The sequence below is a fragment of the Macrotis lagotis genome, chromosome X (genome assembly GCF_037893015.1).
Source record: "Macrotis lagotis isolate mMagLag1 chromosome X, bilby.v1.9.chrom.fasta, whole genome shotgun sequence".
NCBI lineage: Eukaryota > Metazoa > Chordata > Mammalia > Peramelemorphia > Peramelidae > Macrotis > Macrotis lagotis.
The window spans coordinates 47,091,413-47,117,054 of NC_133666.1; the positions used below are offsets into that span (position 1 = coordinate 47,091,413).

The window sequence follows — 25,642 nt, forward strand, 5'->3', positions numbered from 1 at the left end:
CATTGACCCTTGAGCCAGGAGCACCTGGGTCCAAATCCGTCCTCAGACACCCAATGATCACCCTGCTATGCAGCCCCAGGCAGGCCACCAAGCCCCATTTGCCCTGCACCCCCCCCCCCCAAATAATAATAAAAAATATGCTCGAGTCTTTGTTCCAACACCAACAACTCTGTTGCAGGTGGATCACATTCTTTATAAGTCCATCACAAAAGTTACTTCCATATTTTTCCACTGTTGCCATTGCTGATCACAACTCCTTCCTTTAGTATTTCTCCACTACCTTGTACTATATTTTCTCTCTCCTTTCACTCTGACTCTGCTGTAGGGTAGATGAGTGGCGCAGCAGACAGATCTCTGGCCCTGGGGCCAAGAGGCCCTGAGCCCCCCTACCACCCCTTAGGCCCAGCATCCACCTGGTCCTATGGTCCTGGCCAGGCCTTCCAATCCCAGCCCCTTGCAAGAAGTAAAAAAGAAAATGTGTTATATCTGACCACTCTCCACCCAAGGTCCATCCTCTCCTCCATCATTCACATCCCACCCTTCCCATGTCCTCCCCCCTCTCCTTCTTACTCCAGATGCCTATACCCCATTGAGTATATATGCTGTTTCCTCTCCTAGCCACCTCCGATGAGAGCTAAGATTCCCTCATTCCTCCTTGCCTTTCCCCCTTCCATATCATTGCAATAGCTCATTATAATAAAGGAAAGTCTTATTATATGAAATATCTTGGCCTATTCCCCCTCTCCTTTTTCTTTCTCCCATTACATTTCCCTTTTTTCTATTGACTCCATTTTTACACCATATTTTATCTTCAAATTCAGCTTTCTCCTGTGCTTCAACTATAAAAGCTCCCTCTACCTGCTCTATTAACTGAGAAGGTTCATATGAGTATTATTAGCGTCATTTTTCTATGCAGGAATACATGCAGTTCATCATCATTAAGTCCCTCATATTTTCCCCTTCTCCTCCAATCTCCATGCTTCACCCGAGTCCTTTATCTGAAGATCAAACCTTCTGTTCAGCTCTGGCCATTCCAACAGGAACATTTGAAATTCCCCTGGTTCATTGAAAGTCCATCTTTTTCCCTGGAAGAGGACATTCAGCCTTGCTGGGTAGTTGATTCTTGGCTGCATTCTAAGCTCTTTTGCCTTCCGGTATATTATATTCCAAGCCCTACGAGCTTCCAATGTAGTTGCTGCTAAGTCCTGTGTGATCCTGACTGCAGCTCCACGATATTTGAATTGTGTCCTTCTGGCTGCTTGTAATATTTTCTCTTTGACTTGGGAGCTCTGGAATTTGGCTATAATATTACTAGGGGTTGGTGTTTTGGGATCTCTTTTTCGGGGGGATAGGTGGATTCTCTCCATTTCTATTTTGCCTTCTGCCTCTAGAATATCAGGGCAATTTTCCTGTAGTAATTCTTTGAAAATGGTGTCCAGGCTCTTTTCCTGATAATGACTTTCAGGTATTCCAATAATTTTTAAATTATCTTTCCTAAGTCTGTTTTTCAAATCAGTTGTTTTTTCAATGAGATATTTCATATTTTCTTCTAATTTTTCATTTTTTTAGTTTTGAAGTATTGATTCCTGATTTCTGGTAAATTCATCAATCTCCCTGAATTCTATTCTTTGTCTGAAGGATTTGTTCTCCTCAGAGAGTTTTCTTATCTCTTTTTCCATCTGGCCCATTCTGCTTTTTAAAGCATTCTTCTCCTCCGTAACTTTTTGAATTGTTTTATCCATTTGACCTAAGCTGGTTTTTAGCATGCTATTTTCTTCAGCATTTTTTTTGGATTTCCTTGACTAGGCTGCTGACTTCATTTTCATGTTTTTCCTGCATCTCTCTCCTTTCTTTTCCCAGTTTTTCTTCTAACTTCCTCATTTGATTTTCAAAGTCTTTTTTGAGTTCTGTCATAGCCTGAGCCCAATTTCTGTTTTTCTTGGAGTCTTTAGATGCAGAAGCTTGTGCTTCCTCATCTTCAGATTGAGTGTTTTGATCCTTCTTGGGCTCATATGTAAAATATTTCTCAATGATGCTCCTCTTGTTTCTCTGCTTTTTCATTTTCCCAGCCTAAACCTGTTTTTGGGGTGCTTCCTGAGCTTTTGGGACACTCCCACAAGGGTCTCAGTGTGTGAGGCTCTGTCTTCCCTCCTGGTCTGTGAATGACCATATGAGCCCCCCCCCCCCTTCCACAGGGCTGAGGTGGGGGGCCCTGCTGTTCTATGGGGGGGCCTAGACTGCAATCAGGATCTGAATGTGGTCAGAGCCCCAGAGTTCTGTTCCAGGGGCAGAGGACAGAGCTCTGCAGTCTCTCTCTTCACTCCCCTCCCTAGGTTCAATGGGCTCATGCCCTGGGGACTCCTGCTTACCCGCTCAGCCTGCTTCTGTTCCTGGATCTGGGGGTGGCCATGCTGCTTGCTGTGTGCCCCGAGGGCTGGGCTTCACATGCTCCCTCTGGCAGAGGTGCTCCGCTGTTCCCCCAAATTGTGCTCACTGCTCCCCGGGGTGTAGCTCAGGAAATTCCCCAGCTGCTGTGAGCTGGGGCTCAGCACCCTGGGGCTGCTTCCGGGAGGCTGAAGTTCTTTGGCTCTGGTGGGCCACTCCTCTGGCAGGCCGCCCCTCCGACCCCGGGGAGCAGAGCCTTTCTACTCTTTTCCAGGTTACCTTGAGTAGGAGAACTGCCTCACTGGGTCCTTCTGTGGGTTCTGTCTCTCGAAAGTTTAGTTTGAGTCCTTAGCTTATGAGTTTTATGAGAGAGCACCTAAGACTTGATCCTTTCTTGTTGCCATCTTGGCTCTTCCCCCTCTGGCTGAAACAATTTTAAAAATCCTTTTTACATCACATATATTTATTTAGGACAGCCCCATGGTACAGGGGATCGAAGGCAAGGCCCAGATTCAGGTGAATAGAAGGCAGGGTGTGCATTCAGGTGGACCTGTGTTCAAATTTGTTCTCAGGCACTGACTGTGTGACCCTGGACAAGTCACTTGACTTCATTTGCCTCAGTTTCCTCCTTTGTAAATTGAACTGGAAGAGCAGATTGCAAACCATTCCAGTTTCTTTGCCTAGAATATTCCAAATTCAGTCACAAAGAGTTAGCTATTTGACTGAAATAATTTAAAAAATCCTTTTTCTATCATTTATATTTATTTATGACTGCTATGTGTCACAGTAGAGAGATGGCAGGGCCTGTATTCAAGTGAATAGAATTCATGGCCTGGATTCAGCTCTATGGGTTTTAAAACTTGTTCTCAGGCACTTACTGACTGTGTGACCCTAGACAAGTCACTTGACTTCATTTGCCTCAGTTTCCTCCTCTGTAAATTGAACTGGAGGAGCAGATTGCAAACCATTCCAGTTTCTTTGCCTAGAATATTCCAAATTCAGTCACAAAGAGTTAGCTATTTGACTGAAATAATTTAAAAAATCCTTTTTCTATCATTTATATTTATTTATGACTGCTATGTGTCACAGTAGAGAGATGGCAGGGCCTGTATTCAAGTGAATAGAATTCATGGCCTGGATTCAGCTCTATGGGTTTTAAAACTTGTTCTCAGGCACTTACTGACTGTGTGACCCTAGACAAGTCACTTGACTTCATTTGTCTCATTTTCCTCATTTGTAACTTGAACTGGAGCAGCAGATTGCAAACCATTTCAGTTTCTTTGCCAAGAATATTCCAAATGCAGTCACAACGAGTTAGCTCTGTGGAAACAATCTTAAAAATGCTTTTTCTATCATTTATGCTTGTTTGTGACAGCTAGGTGGCACAGTGGCTAGAAGGCAGTGCCTGGATTCAGGTGCACCTGGGTTAAAACTTGTTCTCAGGGACTTATTATGTGACCCTGGATAAGGCACTTCACTTCATTTGCCTCAGTTTCCTCATTTGTAAAGCAAACTGGAGCAGCAAATTGCAAACCATTTCAGTTTCTTTGCCAAGAATACTCCAAATGTAGTCACAACGCTCTAGCTATGGCTGAAACAATTTTAAAAATCCTCTTTCTATCATTTATACTTTTTTTTTTATAACAGCTATGTGTCATAGTCCATAGAAAACAGGGCCTGGATTCAGGAGGACTGGTGTTACAATTTGGTTTCAGGCACTTACTAGCTGTGTCATCCTGGACAAGTCACTTAACTTCATTTGTCTCAGTTTATGTTATTCATTCATTTTCACTCATATTTCCTCATCTGTAAAAAGAGCTGGAGAAGGAAATGGCACATCAGTATCTTTTCCAAGATAACCAAATAGTGTTTTGGAGAATTGGGATGGGACTGAATAGACTAAACAGCAACAAAACAGCCTCAATTTCTTCATCTGTAAAACAGGGTTCATTATATTTCTCCACAGTTTTTGTGAGGCTAAACCTTCATAGATTTTAAAGCACTAATGAAATGAGAAGTATTCTCATTTTCTAGATTGATTGTTAGCTCATTTTTTTTCATTTAAATCTTCTCTTTTCTTTTGACCATAATCATTACCATACAAAGAGAGAGGCACTTACTTGGCACACAACTGTATCTGGGCTCTGAAAGATTTGCATTTACACCTACCAGCTTTGTGACTTTGGGAAAGTTACTTACGCCTCAGTGTACTCATTTATAAAATGAGAAAAGCAGCACTCACCTGCCAAGTTTGTTGTGAAGATAAAATGAAATAATAGTTGTAAAGAGTTTTACTATCTTAAACTCTTTATAAATGTCAGCTATTGTTATTATAAACATTTCAGTCCACAAAATATAAGAAATAAAGGATGGCATATGATAGTATAAAAAAATGTTATTGAGCTTCCAACAATTTTTCCAAGAAACCATTCGTTTTGACCAAGTTGGATTTATGATAAGGATGCAAGAATGTTCAACACTAGCAAAACAATCAATATGATTAATTATGCTAAAAACCAAAACACCCCAAACCACATGATTATCTCAATAAATGCAGAAAAACTTTTGACAAATTTCAATATTCATTTAACCTAAAAAACCCTATAAAATATGGGTATAGAAGGATATATTTTAAACCAAAAGCAGAGGCAGCTAGAGTTCAAATCCGGTCTCAGACACTTAATAATTACCTAGCTGTGTGGCCTTGGGCAAGCCACTTAACCACATTACCTTGCAAAATCCTAAAACAAACAAACAAACAAACAAATAAATAAAAACAGGAGAAAAGCATAGACCCTTGACTCTCTCCATGATTTCTGGAAAGGCTGGAAAAATAGGTTGAGACAGGGCTGTATAAATTTTTTTTGTATAAATCTTTAAGCCTAGGGCTCTATGTGTTGTTGGTCTCTGATTCTAAATGTTATTGTTGCTAAGGCTATAGCTGGAGGAGACAACTAGTGGTATACTGAACTGAAGAGTCAGGAAGCACTGAGTTCAAATCTCACCTCAGACCCTTACTAGCTATATGATCCTGAGTAAGTCACTTGCCTTCTTGATCTGCCTCAGTTTCCTCATCTATAAAATGAGGATGATAATATCCTCTACCTCCCAGGTTTATTATGAAGATCAAATGAGATAATAATTAAGTAGTTTTTTTTTAAATTTTTAAAAGCCCTTTTAAGATAGAAACAAGAATTAGGATAAACTTCTATTCTGAATATTTCTGTGTGTAATTATTTCCTAAATCTATCTTTACATCACTTTTTTCCCCCAAGTGTTTTCTAAAATCATATCTTTAGAACATATTTAACAAAAGTTATCCAATATGTAGATTCATCCTTACAGTCATTAGAACCCAAGATTGGTGCTTGGAGGGATGTTAGGTAACATCTAGCTAGTACAGCCTAATATCCAGACCTGTTGCTCTGAAATAGAATGACTGTCTTTGGTTTTATTTGATGCTGGCTAGCTTGATGTCTTAATGATTTCTGCAACCCTGCAAAGGACAAAAAACATCGCTACCTGTCTTCTAACTGGCTCAGCTTAAAACTGGAATTCCACATTGACGTAAAAAAGTCAACTTCAAATGTGAGATGACATTATTTGCAAAAGAGATAATGTTTTGGAAATGATAAAGATATATATGATCATAGAAAATCCAACATAATTTTGATTAACAGTACTTAACTTTACTAATGATATCCTAACCAAAAAGCTTGCATTCACAATGGGTTTTTTAATTAATAAAAATTGCTTCTGGTTGATTTGTATCTAATGAGCAGCATACAGGGTTTTCTTAAACAAAAGGTCAAAATCTTATGTTCTATATTTAACATCTTAGCACCTATTGACACAGGCAAAACACCCCTGGCGAGTTTTTATTATAATGGGAAGAATAGAAGATTCCTTGAAAAGTTGCCATAATTTACAAATGGCTGAATGTAAGGCATCATTGATGTAAAGTTTAGTTCTCCAAAAATGCTCACTACATTTTAAAGTTAAATTTGCATTCTTTTTTTTAAAATTTTAAAATTCAGAAACAATTTTCACTTATTTAAGGCAATGGGGTTAAGTGACTTTCCCAAGGTCACACAGCTAGGCAATTATTAAGTGTCTGAAGACAGATTTGAACTCAGGTCCTCCTGACTTGAAGACTGGTGCTCTATCCCCTGCACCACCTAGGTACCCTTAAAGTCGCATTCTTATCATTTTTGCCAACTCTTTCTTAAGTCTTGATAATCAACCAAAAAATAAATCGTCTTGAGTTTGGTCCCTCCAGGAGCATACCCTGCCCCTGCCCACATCCTAGGTAACGCTTTGCCAAGACCTAGGCTATATTCAAAGGGACCATCTCACAAGCAAAGCTATGGCCAATGAAAAGACTGAAATATCTGAAAGGAAAGGGTTAGAAGTGGGGAAGGAAGACAATAACAGCAACTAGAATTTATACATTGAGGTTTAGCAGAATGCTTTATATATAGTATCTCATTTGCTATTCTTTTTTATTTTTTTATACAGCAGTGGGGTTAAGTGACCTGCCCAAGGTCATATAGTTAGGGAATAATTAAGTGTCTGAGGCTGGATTTGAACTCAGGTCCTCTTGACTCCAGGACCAGTGCTCTATCCACTGCACCACCTAGCTGCCCTTCATTTGATATTCTTCAAACCTTATTAGGCAGGTTCTATTATTTATCCCCATTTTATGGATAAGGAGACTGAGTGACTTACCTAAGGTGACATGGCTAGTAGATTTCTGATGCAGGATTTGAAGTTGTCGATACTTTGTCTTATCACTTATCGGGATGTTTAGTGAGAACCCCTAGGAAGGGAGTCCAAACTAACAAAGATGCTGGCTTGGTTCTTGTGTTGCCTCTCTGTTCGCAGATGTGGTTCCACATGCTAGTTTACTTCCAAAATGTGTCCCATGGGGAAGTGGAAAGACTCCTGGCAAGGAGCAAAAGGCAGTCACTTAGGAGGATCAGACTTCTGGGGGATATGTCCCCTTGTACCAATGAATAAAAGTGGAACCAAGAGCATGTAATGTGGAGGGGTGTGTGTGTGTGTGGGGGATGGGGCGATGTGGTGTTCTTTTCATAGTAAAAGAAGTCTGGTGTTTTACTTCTGGGTAAATCTCAAATGGTAGAAAGATTGATTGATCACTTCACTTACCTTGGCAGCAGTTGGCATAGAGAATTTCTGGAAGATGAATGAAGCCACTGAACTGGCTGGCATCCTCCCAATGCAGTGGGTTCCTCTTCTGGCCAGGCACCTCCCCCATCTTCTCCTCTGATCAAAGCCCAGAGGACCTCAGGTTCAGCTGGTTGCAATCCAACTTTAAAAAAACAGCAGTCACAGTCTTCCCCCCATACCCTGCCCAACGTTGGTCCAAGGCTGACACTGAAAGCAGGGAGAACCTCTCCCCACTCTTTCTCCTTGCCCAGGGTGTCTCCCACAGCTCAGATAAATCCTTCACATAGAAAGAATCAGGGAGGGTCTCCACTCGGAGCCTGAAGGCCTCCCCAAGGTGAGCCTGCCTTCATGGTTATCTTCCATAAGTCATACCTTCTGTAGGCAGAAGAGGCCCTGCTGTGAGCCCTGGTCTGTCCTAGCCATTAGAATCGTCTCAGAGAAACTGAGGCCTGATAAAGACCCTATTTTAGAAAGAATGTTGCATCCTGGACTAATGCCAGTTAATTTGGCTTAAAGTGGTATCCCTGGACTTTGATGACTCTGGAAGAGAGGGTGAGGTTGATGACTGACCAGTCCCACTTCACTAGCATCCAATTCCCCCACAAATCGAGAACCCACCCAATGAAGCCATTGGTCCTGTTCTAGAATGAAAGATGAATAATCCTCCTTCCTCCTCCCCCTCCTCCTATCCAGCATTTAAGAATAGAGAAATAAGCAGTGATCCAAAGGAAAGTCAATTATATATGAGGAGTCTCAAAGACTTCTGAAGCCTTGAGCTGGCTGTGCCTAGATTTATATTTTTATAAAGGTTAGGAGGGCCACAAGACCTGTGGGAAAGTCCATGACCTTGCTTTCTGGGCTTGATTTGAACCAGCATCTTTCCTCCACTCACTCCACTACATGAGAGACATAAGTTTTGAAGACCAGGGAACCCTCTACTCCAGAGTTCTTTGGTACTCAGGCAAATAATCATCACATGACTTCCAGGGCTAGGGAGAGCTAATTGTTCAATTTTCAGTGTGAGCATTTACAGCTGGAAATCGACTTTGTTCCTTCACTTTTCAGGGATACCTGGCTCTTTGTGACCCTATTTGGTGTTCTCTTGGCAAAGATCCTGGCATATTTTTGCCATTTCCTTCTCCAGGTCATTTTACAGAAGAGGAAAGTGAGGTAAATAGAGTGAAGTGATTTGCCCAGGGTCACTCAGCTAGGAAGTGTCTGAGGCTGAATTTGAACTTGGGTCTTCCTGACTCCAGATCCTGCTGTTCTATTCATTGAGTCACCTACCTGCTCTAAGAAATAGGAAACTCAAAGCTTGGTTTATTGTTTTTAATCTGGAAAGTGATGAAGAATCTTAAAGCAGATTAAACCTAAAGGTGTATTGGCTTTCGGGCAAGTCACTTAACCCCATTGCAAAGCAACAAAAAGTGTACTGGCAGCTTTGGGGGCTCCTTGTGCTGATTGTTAAATGTTACCAGCACCGACCTCACCCTGAGTCTGGCCTTCAGATTTTACACTTGAGAAATATTGAGAATGTTAAGTCTATGATTAAGATTTCTGACAGAGGGCCCTATGTCTTTTGATTAGAGAGGTGAGTCCCATAAACAAAGGAAGTATTAGGGAGGATCTAACTCTTTAGTTTGGCTTGGGGCCTGGGGCTGCTAACCCAGAAGTTAGAGGTAATAGAGACTATGGGAAGAGGAGGCAGAGGCCTGGCACTGCCAATGACAGCACTGGAAGACATCAGCAACCTTGTTAGCTCAGGTTGGCTCCTTTGGGGCTGTATGTTCACGTGTGTGTGTGTGTGTGTGTGTGTGTGTGTGTGACAGAGAGAGACAGAGAGAGACTTTTCATCTATGTGTGAACCCCTTCCAAATCTTAGTGCCTTCCCTCTGTGATTGTTTCCAGCCTGTCTTATCTTCTAGATCTAGTTTTACTTACAATGTTTGAACAAGTTCCCTGTTATGGCCTCTCTATGGATTCCTTCTTCTCACCCTTCTTATACATGTTTTTGGAAAGGGATGCCCCAAGTTTTGAGGCAGCTAGATGTTTTAGTGAATAAAGTGCAGGGCCTGGAGTCAGCAAGTTCAAATCTAGTCTCAGAAACTTACTTGCTTACTTACTGCATTTCCCTGGACAAGTCACTTTGCCCTGTTTTCCTCAGTTTCTTCATCTGTGAAGGAAATGGCAAACCACTCCAGGATATTTGCCAAAAAAACCCCAAACCCAAACAGGGTCATGAAGAGTAAGATACTATTGAAAAACACCTTAAAAGGACATGAACACACTACTTTGGTGTCCTTGCCAAGAAAATCCCAGGGACAGAATGGGCATGCTGTGGTTCAGAGTGTTACAACACCACCACCCAGACATTCCAGGTTTATGGGAGAAACATCTTGTTGCTACTTTTATTTCTATGATTCTTCATCAAATACCTTTGTTTAAGAACTGTGTCCTACTGGGAACTTGTGCCAACTTCAAATAGAATAAGGGCCATGAATCAGAACACTGTTGGCTGTCCTTCATTCTAGAAGAGAACCAGTGATATTAGGGAGGTGACGTCTTGACTTGGATCCCTGTGGCCTCACATCTATTTAGAAACCCCCACATTACTATATGTCTTTTTAAACTTAACATATCAACATAACATATTAACATATCAACAAGTGGGGCAAGTGGCTCAGTGGATAGAACAGTGACCTTAGAGTCAGGAGGACAGGTGTTTGAATCCAGCCTCAGACACTTGACACTAGCTGTGTGACCTTGGCTAAGTCACTTCACCCTGATTGCCTCACATCCAGGGCTGTCTCCCGTCGTCCTGAGCCATATCTGGTCATTGGACCCACATGGCTCTGCAGGATAAAGTGAGGCTGGTGACATAGCATAGCACCCCCTCACTCAAATCCAGTTTATATGTTTCATTCCCACACATGGTGTGTGATCTTGGTCCCATATACGGGTCTCATACACTGAGTCTTTTCACTGACTGGGAATAGCCTGGGTCCAGGTATTATTACTGGTTTGTGGGTGCTGATGAATGATATCACCCTTCACCCCCAATCAGTCACGGGGAATTGTCAGTTTGGTAATGTCCTGTAAAGCTCCTGTTCTGGGAGGTACATCTGATCATGGAGTGGGTCCCAGGGCCCTGTATAATAGGGGACAGGAATAACGAATGGTCTCAGAAATACAGCAGTGGGGTTTCCTGCCTCTCCTTAGACGCTATACTGTTTTCCTCCTGGAAAGGCATGTCCTGACTTAGTTGGCTAATATTCCTTTTGGATTGGGCATGGGAAATACTATGTTGGATTGGTAATTCTGGACTAAAACTTTACTTGGGGACCCAAGATAATCAAGGAAAACAGGCCCAATAAAACTGTGTTTGTTTGGGGGAGTGTCCAGGAGCCCCTAAGCCAGGAGCTTGAAGGTAAGGCCTTTGGTCTGGTACTGACATGGCAACCACAGGAGGGAGCAGAAATCTAGTAAATCTAGGAGCGTTTCAGGGGTGAATTAATTGAATGTTTGACCAAATTTAGCAGGCAAATGATGTTATAAATATTCAAATGACCCTTAGCAGAAAGACCAAGCCTTCTCACCTGCCAAGGCAGGAGGTGAGCAAAAATGGAGATGAGCAGGGTGAAAGGCCAATGTGGACCAAAGCCGAAGGAGCCTCCTTCAGGAGACTTTGTGTGTCTGCAGTCCCACTGACAGGGACAGCTCTGATAATGTTGGCAAACACTAGACATGAAGGGAAGGGAAGGGAAGGATACCAAAAGACTTCTCTCCATGAAAGCAGCTGAAATAACCATTGAAAACTCTACTTCCATCTCTCCCCTGGGCCTCAGCAAGCAATTGAGGGAAAATGTGATGAAGCCTTGGAGCTCTTCCCTGGGAGGCAACACTTGAGCCCTCCTGGTGTGGCGAGTCCTTTCTGCTCTTTCCTGTGCTGCCCTCTGGGTGAGGTGGGCTGCCTGTCTGCCTTCCAGATGTGGATCTTTCCTACCTTCATCTTCTCAGTGGGGAGAAGAGACCCGACCTGCCCACCCAGCTGTGCCCCTCGGATATGGTTTCCCATAACTCTGCCTGGATTCTGAATGGAAGGGAACTCTCTGAGAATAAAGACCAATTTGCTATTTGTCGATGGATTTTATTGAGCTCTTTGAATGCTATTATGGAACAATCTTTATCCACTTCATCTCTGAAACATCTCCCTATCTAAAGCATTCATCAATGAGAAAAAGACAGAAAGACCCCAAAGTGCTACAACTAGACAGAAATACCCCCCCGCCGCAGGTTTGGTTTGGTTGGTTCGTTGGTTTGCTTGTTGGTTGGCTTGTTGGTTAACTTTCAGGTGCTAATTGCAACAAGAAACAGAGGCGGCCCCTGGCTTTAGAAAGTGAACTGGTTCTAGGGAGGATGACAGGGCAGGACCAACTTCTTTTCCTTCCTCCACACCAAAGCTGTAAAAAGATGGCAGCTTGCTCAGCCCTGACCTGGCAGGGGCACTGGAAGGTTTGCAGTAGCCCTACACCTCACCAATGAAGCAGCCCCTTGGGCCTTCCCAAGAAACGGGAGACAGGTGTGGCCCATGGCTGCTGCGTCTCCCTTAGTTGGGGTCGGTGAATGGGAAGGTGTTGAGCGGCTTGCCAGACTGATTTTTGGCCTTCTTGTAGATGCAGCCCGGGTTCGTGCAATATTGGATTTTACTTCTCTTGGCGTTGCACATGGGGCATAAATAGAAACAGACTGGACATGGTCCCTTGAAGCAGTCACACAGGTCTACCCTATTGCTAAGCAGCCTGCTCTTGAGCTCATATCTCCTCTCTTTCTTGCCTATGCCACTGCCTTTCCCTGGCTCAGCCTCCTGGGCAGAGGATGGGCTGGTACTCCCCGCTGAGGCCTGGGTTCCTGCCTCCTCCACCCCTTCAGCTTTGGCTGCTGCTCCCTGGGGATCCTTCTTGTGAATACTTAAAGATATCAATTGCTCCACTATTATTTGTGTTTGCTTCTCTTCTATCAGATCAAATCTTAAAGGCCCTCCAGTAGCTTTCTTTTCTTCAACAGTGGCTTTTGTCCCTTGGCCATTTTTCTTTGGATCCATTCTGGTGGCTCCTCTGCTCCTCCTTCAGGTCTCTCCTCTCTGTGGCTCCAACTGGACCTTGGGCATGAGAGCACAAAAGAGGGAGGAAATGTCTTGGGGAAGAAGCTGCTACTGTGCTTGCTGGGAACCTGCTACAGAATACCTGGCCTCAAGCCATCCAGCTAAAAAGGCATCCAGCCAAAGCTGGCATCCATGGAGCTAAGGCTGCTTGGCAGGAGGGCAGTGTGGATACCACTTCCACCCCCTCTGCTTTCCAGGATTCTCCCCAACCTCTGGGGACTGACTCTTCAAATGCCCTCTTGGGATAAGTCTGCTCATCGTTCTGGTGTCCGGCTCCCAGTATGGGTCTCCCAGTCTCCCATCCCTGGGGTTAGCAGCCAGGCCTCCTAGCTTCCTCCCGTCCCAGTCATCCCTCCTGCTCCTGATCCCCATTCCAACTCTTGTCTGGCTCATTGCCCGAGGACTCTGGTAACCCAGCTCATCCAGGTGGGCCTACCAACTCCCTTCCAGCCTTGGTCTCTTAAAGAAGTGAATATTCTATCAGCCTCAGAACTGGGCCTCACAATTCCCTAGCTGGGTGGCCTTCGGCAAGCCACTTAACCCAATTTGCCTTGCAAAAACCTAAAAAAAAGCCTTTCTTAGGGATAGTGCTGCATCACACTGGATAGAGCACCAGCCCTGGAGTGAGGAGGACCTGAGTTTAAATCCAGCCTCAGACACTTAATAATTACCTAGCTGTGTGGCCTTGGGCAAGTCACTTAACTCCATTGCCTTAAATAAAAATAATTTTTAAGTATTTCTAATGGTGTAAAGATGGAGTTCTCAGAAGAGATGCTTTGTACCCTTTGGATGAGCCACAATGGACTCAATCTGAGAAGATCTCATCCTAGAGACAGGCCAGAGAAGCAAGGACTGAGTGGACAGTGAGAGTGTAGACTACTCTTGACTAAAGTTTAGCCAGTCAGTTAAGATGGAGTAATGGATAGAGTGCTGGCCCTGAAGTCAGGAGGACCCAAGTTCAAATTTGCCCTCAGACACTTACTAGCTGTGTGACTCTGCAAGTCACTTCCCCCGACTGCCTCCCATCCCGGGTCATCTCCAGTCCTCCTGACTCCCATTTGGCCACTGGACCAAAGTGGCTCTGGAGAATGAGAGTGAGGCTGGTGACAGCACCACCCCCTCAATCACATCCAATTCCTGTACCTGTCATGGCATCACCTCCCTGGCATTATGGTGTTTTTTGAGAATGAAGGACAAACATTATAAAGTTGGCCAAGACAGAGAGGGAAATGGACAGTAGTCTGGGAGAATGCAAGAGTCAAGAGTCAAAGGAAGATTTTGATTGTAGCAGAAGGCAGATTGGAAAATTTGGGGCAAAAGGAAGGGGAATGAAGAACCAGAAAGAAGACACTATGATACATAGATGCCCACCATCCTGCCCCTACAAAGATGGGCAGAACCTGAGAGGAGAGCATTGACCCGAGTGCATTTGTTTCCCCTAAGAAATCATTGGGGTGTTTGTGGTGAGAAGTAGAGGTCAAAGACAGGGAAGGGGGTGTCCCATCCCCAACTTACAGAGGCCTACAGGAGTCCTATGCTGCTGGTTCTTTAGGTTATACTCACCAAAGGGGAAGCTGTCAAAAGTCACGATGTTTGTGCCAACGATCCAGAAAGAGAACTCTTTGGAAGAGGAGAAATGGGTTATCACCAGGACCTGGGTGCCAAACAGAATTTTGAGTTAGAAATGCAAATCCAGGAGGGAAAAATCGGGGGTAAGTCAGTAGACTTTGCTGTTAGGAGGATGCTTCCTTGCAAGTTAGTGTGGCTTTGCTTTTGGCATATGGAAAATCCTCTCTTGGAAGGTCTAGACATCTCCCCCTTTAGCCTTATCTAAGTGATGGCTGGGGTGCAGGACAGGATGCCTTGACCTGCTAATCCCCTGGTTTCTTTCTTTTATTTTTAGGTTTTTGCAAGGCAAATGGGGTTAGGTGGCTTGCCCAAGGTCTCACAGCCTGGCTAATTATTAAGTGTCTGAGGTTGGATTTGAACTCAGGTCCTCCTCACTCCAGGGCCTGTGCTTTATCTACTGTACCACCTAGCTGCCCCATTCCCCTGGTTTCTAAAGAAGAGGCCATGTGGGTAGTCACTCAGGGAGGTGGTAGAGACAAGGAGGAATCTTTGCCAGGCGTGGGGAGTGGGGAGTGTTTAATTTTTTATGAAAAGGTCAGGTCCTGCGCTGGATACCTGGGAGTGGTGTGGTATTGTGACCATGGGGTGGGGTGATTTCATCAAGTAGTCACCTCTCCCTTGTAGGGTACCTCCTGACCTGCCATTTTCCCTGTTTCATTCCTACCTTCCTGAGCTCTGAGATAATCCAGGACCTTCATTAATCAATAACTTCTTAATTCATGTTTCCATCAATCGGCTAAGCCCAGAGCGCCCACCCCTCTTCTTGAATATTAGTTATTCTAAGACATTAGATTGCAGCCCAATAGGATTATGAAGGCAACATGCAGTTATGCACTATGACTGGAGATCCGGTACAGCACAGTGTGTCATGTCAATATTATCCATATTAACTACAAATGCTATAGCACTTCATTGGGGATCACGCCCCCTTCACATATACATCCTACCCCACCCCCCTACAGTTAGGATCAATCACAAGGCCAGGCAGACTCTGCATGTCAGTGTGTGTGTCTGTGTGTGTGTATGTGTGCACATTTATGTGCTGTGTGTGTGAGGGCTCCTCCCCTCCCCCAGCAGAGAAGGGCCTGCCCCTCCCCCTTTCCTGACCAGAGGATGAGGGGGCTGAGAAATGTCCCTTACCTCCTCTGTCTGCCTCTACCTCTGCCTCCGCCTCTGCCTCTGCTCCTGCCCTTCTCCTTCCCTGCCCCAGGGCCCTCAAGAGTTCACCCCCGCAGAGCCCCTGGGGCCAGACAGCCCAGGCAGGAGCCACTCCGCCCCCTAGGCAGGAAAGGATGCCTGTGGAGGACACAGGATGTGGTGGAGGACACAGGAAGGGGCAGAGAGAGGCAGGCAGGGAGGGTAGAGGGTCCCCTCAGGGAGGGAAGCAGGGAGGGAGGCCCTCAGGGCTGCTCTGTCCCCTGCAGACCTAGCAGAGGTATCAGAGATCCAGCACTGGGAGTCATCCAGGCCATTTTACTGGGCAGGAAACTGAGGCTGGGGAGGGCAAGGGACCCAGGAAGTCATCAAGGTCATTTTAGAGGAGAGGAAATTGAGATCAGGGAGGGGAAGGGGCTTCCTCAAGGTCATACTGGTAGTAATATAAAGAGCAACACTTGAACCTGGTTCCAGAGGGGGATTCAGTAGGTTCTCAGGGAGTTTGTTCAATCCCATTCTAAACGTGTCATCTTTTTTTCCTCCCCTCCTCCCCCCTGGAACCACTCCTATTATATTCTGTTGACATAAAAGTTCCAGACTGTCCACATCACCCTCAACTCCCTTGAGGGTCAATAGTTTACATTATCTGTTGCCCCCTTTTCTGGCTGGAAGTGGAGCCAGGACTTTGAGGACTGGGAGAGGCAAGTTGAGAATTTTGCATTCTGTCCTTTCTAGGTAGCCAGAGTATAGCCAGGTGTTAGCATTTACTAATTTAAAGGGAATTTGTCAGAGCAGTGTCTCTTTGGTTCTGGGAGTTTCCCTTCCTACTTAAGTAAATTAGAAGGGGTGGAACTTTGGGGGCAACTAAAGGGTATATGGTTTTTGGAATTTGGGCACCTCCACTGGTGTGTTACTCATAGAACACAAGGGATGCAAGTTGGTGAAAGCCTAAAAAACAAAGTGGGCCTAATCACCACGTGCTAATATGTGTTTGGATGAACCCCACAGAGCTCATTCATAAGTATTTATATCTAGATCTCCTATAGATCTTGTCAATGGCCAATGAGTTGTTGGACTTAGAATGAATTGGAGGCGGGTAAATGGGCTGGATTGCCTTTGGTTGCTTGCCAACTTCCTTTAATGACCCTGACTTTTCTCAGAAACAAATCCTCCTAATTTTAATATCAGTTTTGTACTGGTGTTCTATAATTACAAGTTACAGAAAACTACAACAATGTGGCAAGAATGAAAAAACAAACATCCCTCACTGACTGATGAGGAGAGCAAGAGTAGACCACAGCATACCACAAAGATTGAGCAATGAAGAACAAAGGCAAAAGATGCTTTTAAAGAGATCTATGATCACAAGAGAAGATGGATTGTTCCCCTTAAATAAATAAGGGGTAACCAATGGACAACCCCCATGCTTCCTTGGTCTCTTTATAAAGGTCAGGAGAAATTGAGGGTGCCAGTCATCATGCTGTTCTATTGATGTTCACATCTTGCCAAACAGAAATTCTGTGTTAGTTCCACTATTCTCTTCTTTTGCTCCCATTCCTGCACTGTTGCATAGAACCAGAGGCAATGATAACATTATGCTGATTGGGTAAACTATAAGTTTGTTATTTAATCTCAATCGATCTTTTACTGAAATAGAGACAGTTCATCTATTTCTCCCTAATCCATAATCTATGCCACTTGCCTTCTTTGCTGTTTGATACCTTCCCTTCTCTCCTTAAGACTCCCATGAAGATCCCTTGGCCACTTTGCCTCACTGGGGGCCTTCATGGAGAAGTCCTCCTTCCCCCCTTCTCCTTATCTCATGCCCTTTAAGTCACAATACCCTGCTGTTTCCTCTTCTGCCATAGTCTGAGATAATGAGATGGCCCTTCATTTTGCCAAGGCCAACCACATCACATGTGCCTTTCCCATCCCAACAAATTACTCCAACTCTTATCCCCAATTTTTCTTTAATCCTCAGTTTCTCCTTATCCATTAGTTCCTGTATTGTTGCCTACAAACACACTATCTCTCCCATCCTTAGAAGATGAAGAAACCCTATATAGTCACTTAAAGCAAGACCTGGAGTTCATTGTGGCTCAGATCCTAAACTTCTTACTGCAAAATTCGAATTTAAATTAAAGACACCAGGGAGTCTTCATCTGGAAGGTTCTTTTTCATCTAAGCTGTAGGTATTTGTGCATACCTGTTCATTAGCATGTCTCTCCCCATAGAATATGAGCTCCTGGGGACTGGGATTATTTCTCCTTTTCTTTGTGTCTTCATTTCATAGCATAGTGCCCATCACAAATTAGGGACTTTCTTGAGTGATAGAAGACACGTTGGACATGCTTAGGAATCTAGAATCAATAAGGCTTAGTAACTGGTTAGATCTAAGAGGGAAGATTCAATGATAAGGTTAAGGTTTTGAACATAGGAGACTGAAAGAAATAGTGAATACAGAAGATGGAACTGCTTTGGTAGAAAGGATCAATTTACTTCGGGGTACATTGAATTTGTGGTATCAGTGAGGCATCTATGGTATGAAGCTCTAAGGGCTATGTGGGGCTGGAGGTCTACAGCATTGATATCAATTTGTGGGTTATCTGCATAGAGCTGCTGTTTGGAGCTATGACAGTTAAAATGATTATCAATGGAAAGAGTGTGGATGAGAGAAGGCAAGAGGAAGAATCTTTTAAAAAATAGTTATCTTAATGAGCCAAGATCCACCTCCTCACTGTCCCATTTAAACTTCCTTCCCCAGCTAAGAACCCAAGAAAAACAAAACTCATTACAAACATGTAGAATTAATCAAAAACAAATTTTCCCATTCAAAAACTAATTCAGCACAATGAGTCCTTCATCTCTCTTTCAGGAGAGGTTACCATGTTTTATCAGTAATCTGCCAGAATCCCAGTAGGTCATTACGCTGATAAGAGTTCAGCACAAATGTATGCCATAATATTTATATGCCATGTTTTGGTCATCTATCCCCCAATTTATGAGTTCTCTCAAATTCCCCATTTTTCCTACCTCAAAAAGAACTAAAATATTCTTGTGCATGCTTAGAGTTTGTTTTGTTTAGCACTAATCCCTCCCTTAATCTTCTCAGTTTCTACTTACCCCTTCCACTTTCTTCTCTTTGCTTCTTCTTTCCTCTGGTGAATGAAGTGTATTTCTATACTGAGCCCTGTATATGTTCTTCCTTGTTCTGACCAGTTCACAGGAGAATGAGGTTCAAGTGTTAGGCTCTCTTCCTCACCCCTTCCTCCTTGTTTGCATAAATAACTATTTGTTCACTTTTTATCTTGTGAGATAGTACTCCTTAACTTTCCATTCCAACCTCCCCCACCCAAAGGATTCCTCTTCCCCTCCCTTTCCATTTTTTTCTTAAGATTAAGACAAGACAGAACCACTTCCAGGTCTTGTCAAGTTGAATTCCCTCTATGACCCTTGATAATGATATAGTATATAGGGGACACATGCATCATGTTCCCATATTAGAATATTAGCCATCTATCATGGCTTAATTCTTTATTGTTGTTCATTCCTGCTGACTTTTTTGTTTCTCTTCACTCCTTTGTTTGAACTACAAAGTTTTTCTGCTACTCTTGTCTCATCATCAGGAATGCTTAGAAGTCCTCTATTTCATTAAATAAAATATAACTATTTACTCCTATAGCATTATACTTAGTTTTGCTGAGTGTTATTCTTGGCTGTTAACTCATATCCTTTGCCTTATGGAATATAATACTTTACATTTTCTGCTCCTTTTTAGTGAAGGTTGATAAATTATGTGTGATTTTCACTGTGACTCCTTGGTAAATCAGTATTTTGGCTTTGACTCTGAAACTCTGGATTTTGAATGTGATGTTTCTGGGAGTTTTCATTTTGGGATTTCTTTCATGAGGTGACTGGTGGATTCTTTGTATTTCCACTTTAGCCCTCTGAATCTAAGAGATGTGGGCAACCATCTTTTAAGGTTTCCTAAAATATGATATCTAAGTTTTGGGTTTTTTAGCCATAGTGCTCAGATAGTCAAATAATTCTTCTTCCCCCCCCCCCCTTAGTTTTTGCTAGGCAATGGGATTAAGTGACTTGCCCAAGGTCACACAGCTAGGTAATTATTAAGTGTCTGAGGACAGATTTGAACCCAGGTACTCCTGACTCCAGGGCCAGTGCATGCTCTATGCACTGCATCACCTAATTGCCCCTAGTCAAATACTTCTTAAACATTTTCTTTTGTCAATCTCTTTACACGTCTGTTGATTTTGCTAGGTGATGCCTTACATTTTCTTCTATATTTTTAGCCTTTTATTTGATTTTAATAGTTCTCATTGCTTCATGTTGTCACTGGCTTCTATTTGGAATATTCTAATGAGAGTTTGTTGCTTGGTCAAGGTTTTATACCTCGTGCCAAGCTGTTAATTCCCTTTCCAATTCTTTCTTCCATAGCTCTCATTTCTTGTTGACTAGTTTTTTCTCCAGACATCTTATTTAATTTATTTAGTTTTATTTTAAAGGGGGTATTCTTTCTTTTTGAAAATTATGGTATTTTATTTTTTACAATTACATGAAAAGATAATGTTCAACATTCATTTTTTTGTGTGATTTTGAGAAATTTCACCTTTTTTCCCTTCTTCCCTTTCATTCTCCCTACCCAAAACAGCAAGTGATCTGATATGTTATAGAGTACAATCGTATTAAACATTTTTTGCACATTAATCATGTTGTGAAGGAAGAATTAGAACAAAAAGTGAAAAACAAGAAAGAAAAAATTTTTTTAAAGTGAAAATAGTCTGCTTTTGTCAGCATTCAGATTCCATAGTTCTTTCTCTGAATGTGGATGGCATTTTCCATTAGAAGTCATTTAGAATTGTCCTTGGTCACTGAATTTCAACATTAATTTTCTGTAAGATTTTGAGTTCCACGTTTTTTTCCCTCCCTTCCTTTCTTCCCCCCTCCCTAGACAGCAAAAGTGATCTGATATAAGTTTTACCCATCTCATTTAATTTATAAAAAATTTTCCTTAATTTTCTTTTTTTAATTTTAAACACATTTTCAACATTCCTTTTTATAAGATTTTGAATCACACATTTTGTTCCCTGTGACAGTGAGCAATTTGATATAGATTACATATGTATAATCATGTAAACATATTTCCATATTAGTCATGTGGTGAAAGAAGAAACAAAAGAAAAGAAAATCTATGAAAAAATAAAGTGATGATTGGATGGTTTGATCGGCATTCAGTGTTGATCAGTCCTTTCTCTGGATGTGGATAGATAGCATTTTCCATCATGACTCTTGGAATTGTCTTGGATCACTGTATGACAGAAGAGAGCTAAATCAATCATAGCTGATCACCAGCAGGGTTGCTGTAAATATGTACAATGTTCTGGTTCACTTTACTCAGCATCAGGTTCATGTAAATCTTCCAGGTTTATTAATAAACATTTTAAAACTTAAACTTCATTTTCCTTAGAAATACTAGTTGAGTTTGTGGCCAAGCTGGGCTTTCTCTCTGAGCTTTCTCAGAGCTCATAGATGGTTTGGAATCATTTTCTTTTTCTGGGTTTGTGTTTTGAGCTTACCTGCCACAAGAATAAGTCATTAGGGTGAGGTTCTTTTCATTGATCTCTTATTTTTCCAACCTACTTCCTAGTTTTAGATTTGGTGTTAGTTTTACATTTTGCGCTATACTTCCAGCAGGAGGGTCTGGGCTATGGCTGTCCCTGCTTTCTTAAGTATCAAATGTTATATTATTTCAGGATTTCCGGGTGCATCTAGGAACCCACCAGCTTTCATTGCTGGGAGTCCACTTCAGAGCAAAGTTGAATTGCTGTCAAAGACGAGGCTTTCCTAGATGCCCTTGTGAGGTCTCTCCCAGCCCTAAATCCATCTTGCTCTGTGTGAGGGTCCCATCTCTGTCACCCCTTCCCCTCCTTATTCCTCTGCTCCTCCACCTCCTTCTGGGTGCTCCTCTGCTCCTCCTGCCTCTCTTCCTACTTCTTTCTGTGCTTCCCTTTATCCCTAGGGGGTAGAACAGGCTCTTTCCTTTCTGTTCTTGGATGCCATTGAGATAGGGAGTCTCTGAGGGGCTCCTGAAAGAAGCAGGCCTCATTTCTCATCCTTCTCCATCCTGAGCGGGGATGGACAAGGACCTGGGGTCTGGAAGGGGTAGAGCCTCAGAAAGAGTCTCTAGGGGCTCTAAAGTTATTTTGGGTGGATTTTAGCTGAAATTTGAGTAGTAGTAGGAGCTGCCCCAGGCCACTCAGGGGCTGTGGCCTTTACCAAGTGGCCATCTAGAACCAGAAACGGGAGTGCTGGGTGGGGAGGAGGGTTATGTAGGGGCATTCAATGGAGAGAATCTATTGTATTATATAGTGTTTTATTATATTATTATTATTATATCATATCTTATTATATTATGATATCTCAGTGTGAAAGAGGGGCAGTATTTCCCCTTCTTGGACCTCAGTTTCCTGCCCTGTAAAAGATGGAGGCTTTCCTAGATGTCCTTATGAGGCCCCACCCAGCTCTAATTGCATCTTGCCCAGTGGCGGGGTAGCACAGCACCTCTATCCCTCTCTCTCTCCTCCTCCCCCTCCCTCTGGGGCCTCCTCTGCCCATGCCCCCTCTCTTCCTACCTCTTTCTGAGCCCTACCTGCTTCCCATTATCCCTGGGGTTGAAGGCTCTTTCCTTTCCGTCCTTGGATGCCTTTGTGGTAGGGAGTCTCCGAGGGGCTCCTGAGAGAAACAGGCCTCAGTTCTTATTCTTTTCTATCTTTGGGAGGGTCAGGGGGGATTATCCCCCCGCACATAGGAACAGCTGTGAATGGTCTGGGTTAAAAGTGTAGTGGCACCCCAGAAGCACCCTCTAGGGGCATTGGGACCATTTTGGCTGGCTTTTAATGGAGGATTGATTATGAGGTGCTGCTTGAGGCCTCTCAGGGTTGGGTGAGGCCTTTACCAAGTGGCCGTCTCATCCCTAGTCCAATTTGGAATAGGGAGGGGAGGTTTCTGTACTCAATAGGGAGACTTGTAATAATAAATCACATTATAATATGATGGGTTGTATATTGTAGAATAATTTTATGCTAATTATTATTCTACATTTGACATAAGATATTGCAATGATATTATATTGTGTATCATATATGATATTCTATCATGATTATTATTTTGTTTGTTATACAAATGATATTTCCTGAAGGACTAAGCCCTCTACATTGAGGTGATTTCCTGAGACAGTGGTGGTAATGCTATTTATTAATGAAGATGGAACTTGATAAAGTGGTCCCTGGATTACCCTAGAGCTCAGGGTGACAGGGGACCTACCACTGAGTTAGGTGACCCCTTCTCTATTATTGGCCTGGAGGGAAGGCACTAGGAGGATCAGACCAGGCCCTTACCTACCTACTCACTTTCTCCCTGCCACCCTTACTATTCCCCCCTAGTCATCCACTCCATTAGCTTGCTGACAAGAGCCCCCTAAAATGACCATGGACCTGCTGGGCCCTTAGACTATACAAAGAGTCCTGGAGAGGGTACATCCAGCCAGGGTCAGCATAAGAAGGGACAGGCTGATCATTCTGTACCCCAAACCTAACCCCCCCTCATTCTTCTCAATCTACCCAACTAGGGGGGTGGAGCCTAGATGGAGGTGTGAAGGCTTCATTTCCTGAGAAGTCTGACCCCCCAACCCCCCCAAAATTCAAAGGATTGCTCTAGCCAATATTTAGCGGTACAGAACCCAAGAAAGACTGAGAGATACATTTTCCCAGTCCAAGATAACTTAGAACTTCTTTGGAAAAGGTGTGCTTCACCAGACAGGGGGTTTGGAAAAAAAGCCGCAGGGCAACCTAGCCCATCCCAGCCCATCCCAGTGCAACCCAGAGCAGCCCAGAAATCACTGGCAACAGCTTGAAGGGGCAGTGAGAGAACTCTGCTACACCTGGGTGAGTGTGGGGTGGGGGAGCATGGGCCGCAGAATCGGGATAAAGCAGCCTGCACCCCCAGAGACCGTAAGGGAGGTCTGCAGAGATTTCTCTGCTGTCCCTGGGGCAGGACTCTCCTGTTTGCCTACACTCAGATAATGCAGTTTGGGCTTCCATACTAAGATAGCTGGATCCTGCCTTATAGCCCCAGGGCAGAGAGCAGTGCTGTGGACATCTACATATCAAAGCACAGGCTAGAGAGCATAAGACCTTGGAGGCATAAAGGTTCCAGTGGGGTGCCCCCCCCCACAAAACAACCCCAAAACCTTGGAAGTGCTGTAAATTAGTCTTAGGCTGAGGAAATGAGTAAACAATGGAAAAAAGAAGGATCTAACCATAGAGAATTACTTTAGTCCCATGGAAGATCAAAACATGTACTCAGATGATGACACAAATCAAAGCTTCCATATCCAAAACCTCTAAAAGAAATAGAAAATGGGCTCAGGCTATGGATGAGCTCAAAAAAAGTCTTTGAAAAGCAATTAAGGGAGATGGAGGATAAATTGGGAGGAGAGATGAGAGTGATGCAGAAAAGTCACAAAAACCAAATCAAAAGATATACAAAAAATACTGAAGAAAATAATGTTAAAAACCAGTTTAGGCCTAATGGAAAAAGCAAAACAAAAGGCAAATGAGAAGAATGCCTTAAAAAGCAGAATTGGCCAGCTGGGAAAGGAGATAAAAAAGCTCTCTGAAGAAAATAACTCCTTCAAATGCAGAATGGAACTAAAGGAAGCTGATGACTTTACAAAAAATCAGGAAGAAATAAAACTCTTCCAAAAAAGCCCAAAATTAGAGGAAACTGTGAAATATCTCATTGGAAAACAACTGCCCTTGAAAACAGATCAAAAAGAAATAATTTAAAAATTATTGGGCTAGGGGTGGCTAGGTGGTGTAGTGGATAAAGCACCGGCCCTGGAGTCAGGAGTACCTGGGTTCAAATCCGGTCTCAGACATTTAATAATTACCTAGCTGTGTGGCCTTGGGCAAGCCACTTAAACCTGTTTGCCTTACAAAAAACTAAAAAAAAATTATTGGGCTATCTGAAAGTCACAACTAGGAGAAGAGTCTGGACTTCATTTTTCAAGAAATAATACAACAAAATTGCCCTGAGATGCTAGAAGCTGAGGGTAAAATAGAAATCAAAAGAATTCACCGGTCACCTCCTGAAAGGGATCCCAAAAGAAAAACTTCCAGGAATATTATAGCCAAATTCCAAAACTCCCAAATCAAAGAGAAAATTCTAAAAGCTACCAGAAACTAACTATTCAACTACTGAGGCTCCATAGTCAGGATTACACAGAATCTGGCAGCATCTACATTAAGGGCTTGTAGGGATTGGAATATGATATTCTGGAAGGCAAAAGATCTTGGTTTACAACTGAGTATCAACTACCCAGCAAAACTGAAGATCTTCTTTCAGGGGAAAAGATGGATTTTCAATGAAACAGGGGACTTTCAAACTTTCCTATTGAAACAACCAGAGCTGAACAGAAAGTTTGATCTCCAAGTACAGGACTCTGGTGAACCATAGAGGGAGTAGAAGAGAGGGAGTAACTATGAGGAACTTGATGGTGTTGAACTGTTTGTATTCCTGCACGGGAAGAAGATATTGATAACTCATATGAACTTTCTCATTTATAAGAGCTGTTAGAAGGAGCATATATAGACAGGACACAGGAAGGAGCCGAATATAATGGTATGATGTGGTAAAGGGATGGAGTCAATGGGCGATTGGGGGAAAGTACTGGAAGGAAGGAAAAGGAGATGAAGAGGAAGCTAAGAGATTTCACACAAGAGTCAAGAAAAAGCTTTTTTCAATGGAGAGGAGGGGGGGGGAAGGCAAGGGGGAACGAGTGAGCCTTCATTCTCATCGGAAATGGCTCAGGGAGGAAATGACATACACACTTAATAGGGTGAGGAAATCTGTCTTGCCCTGGAGAAGGATGCGAGGAAAGGGACGGGATGAGGAGGAAAGGTTGGAGGGAATGGGGGGGAATAGGTGATAGATGAGAGAGAAGATCAAGGGAGAGGGCACTCAGATGCAACACACTTTTGGATAGGGCCAGTATGAAAGGAGAGAGAGAACAGAACAAATGAGAGTGGGGAGAAATAAAGCGGA

General features: G+C 43.2%; 1 long non-coding RNA gene across 1 annotated transcript; it reads right to left on the bottom strand.

The window, feature by feature from the left end:
• Nucleotides 1-11,654: 11,654 nt before the first annotated feature.
• LOC141501458 (uncharacterized) lies at nucleotides 11,655-18,749 on the bottom strand. Its single transcript, XR_012472245.1, has 3 exons — nucleotides 18,644-18,749; nucleotides 14,300-14,390; nucleotides 11,655-12,733 (listed from the first exon to the last, which is right to left on the bottom strand). It is a non-coding gene; the product is annotated as an uncharacterized LOC141501458 (long non-coding RNA).
• Between the last annotated feature and the right edge of the window lie 6,893 nt (nucleotides 18,750-25,642).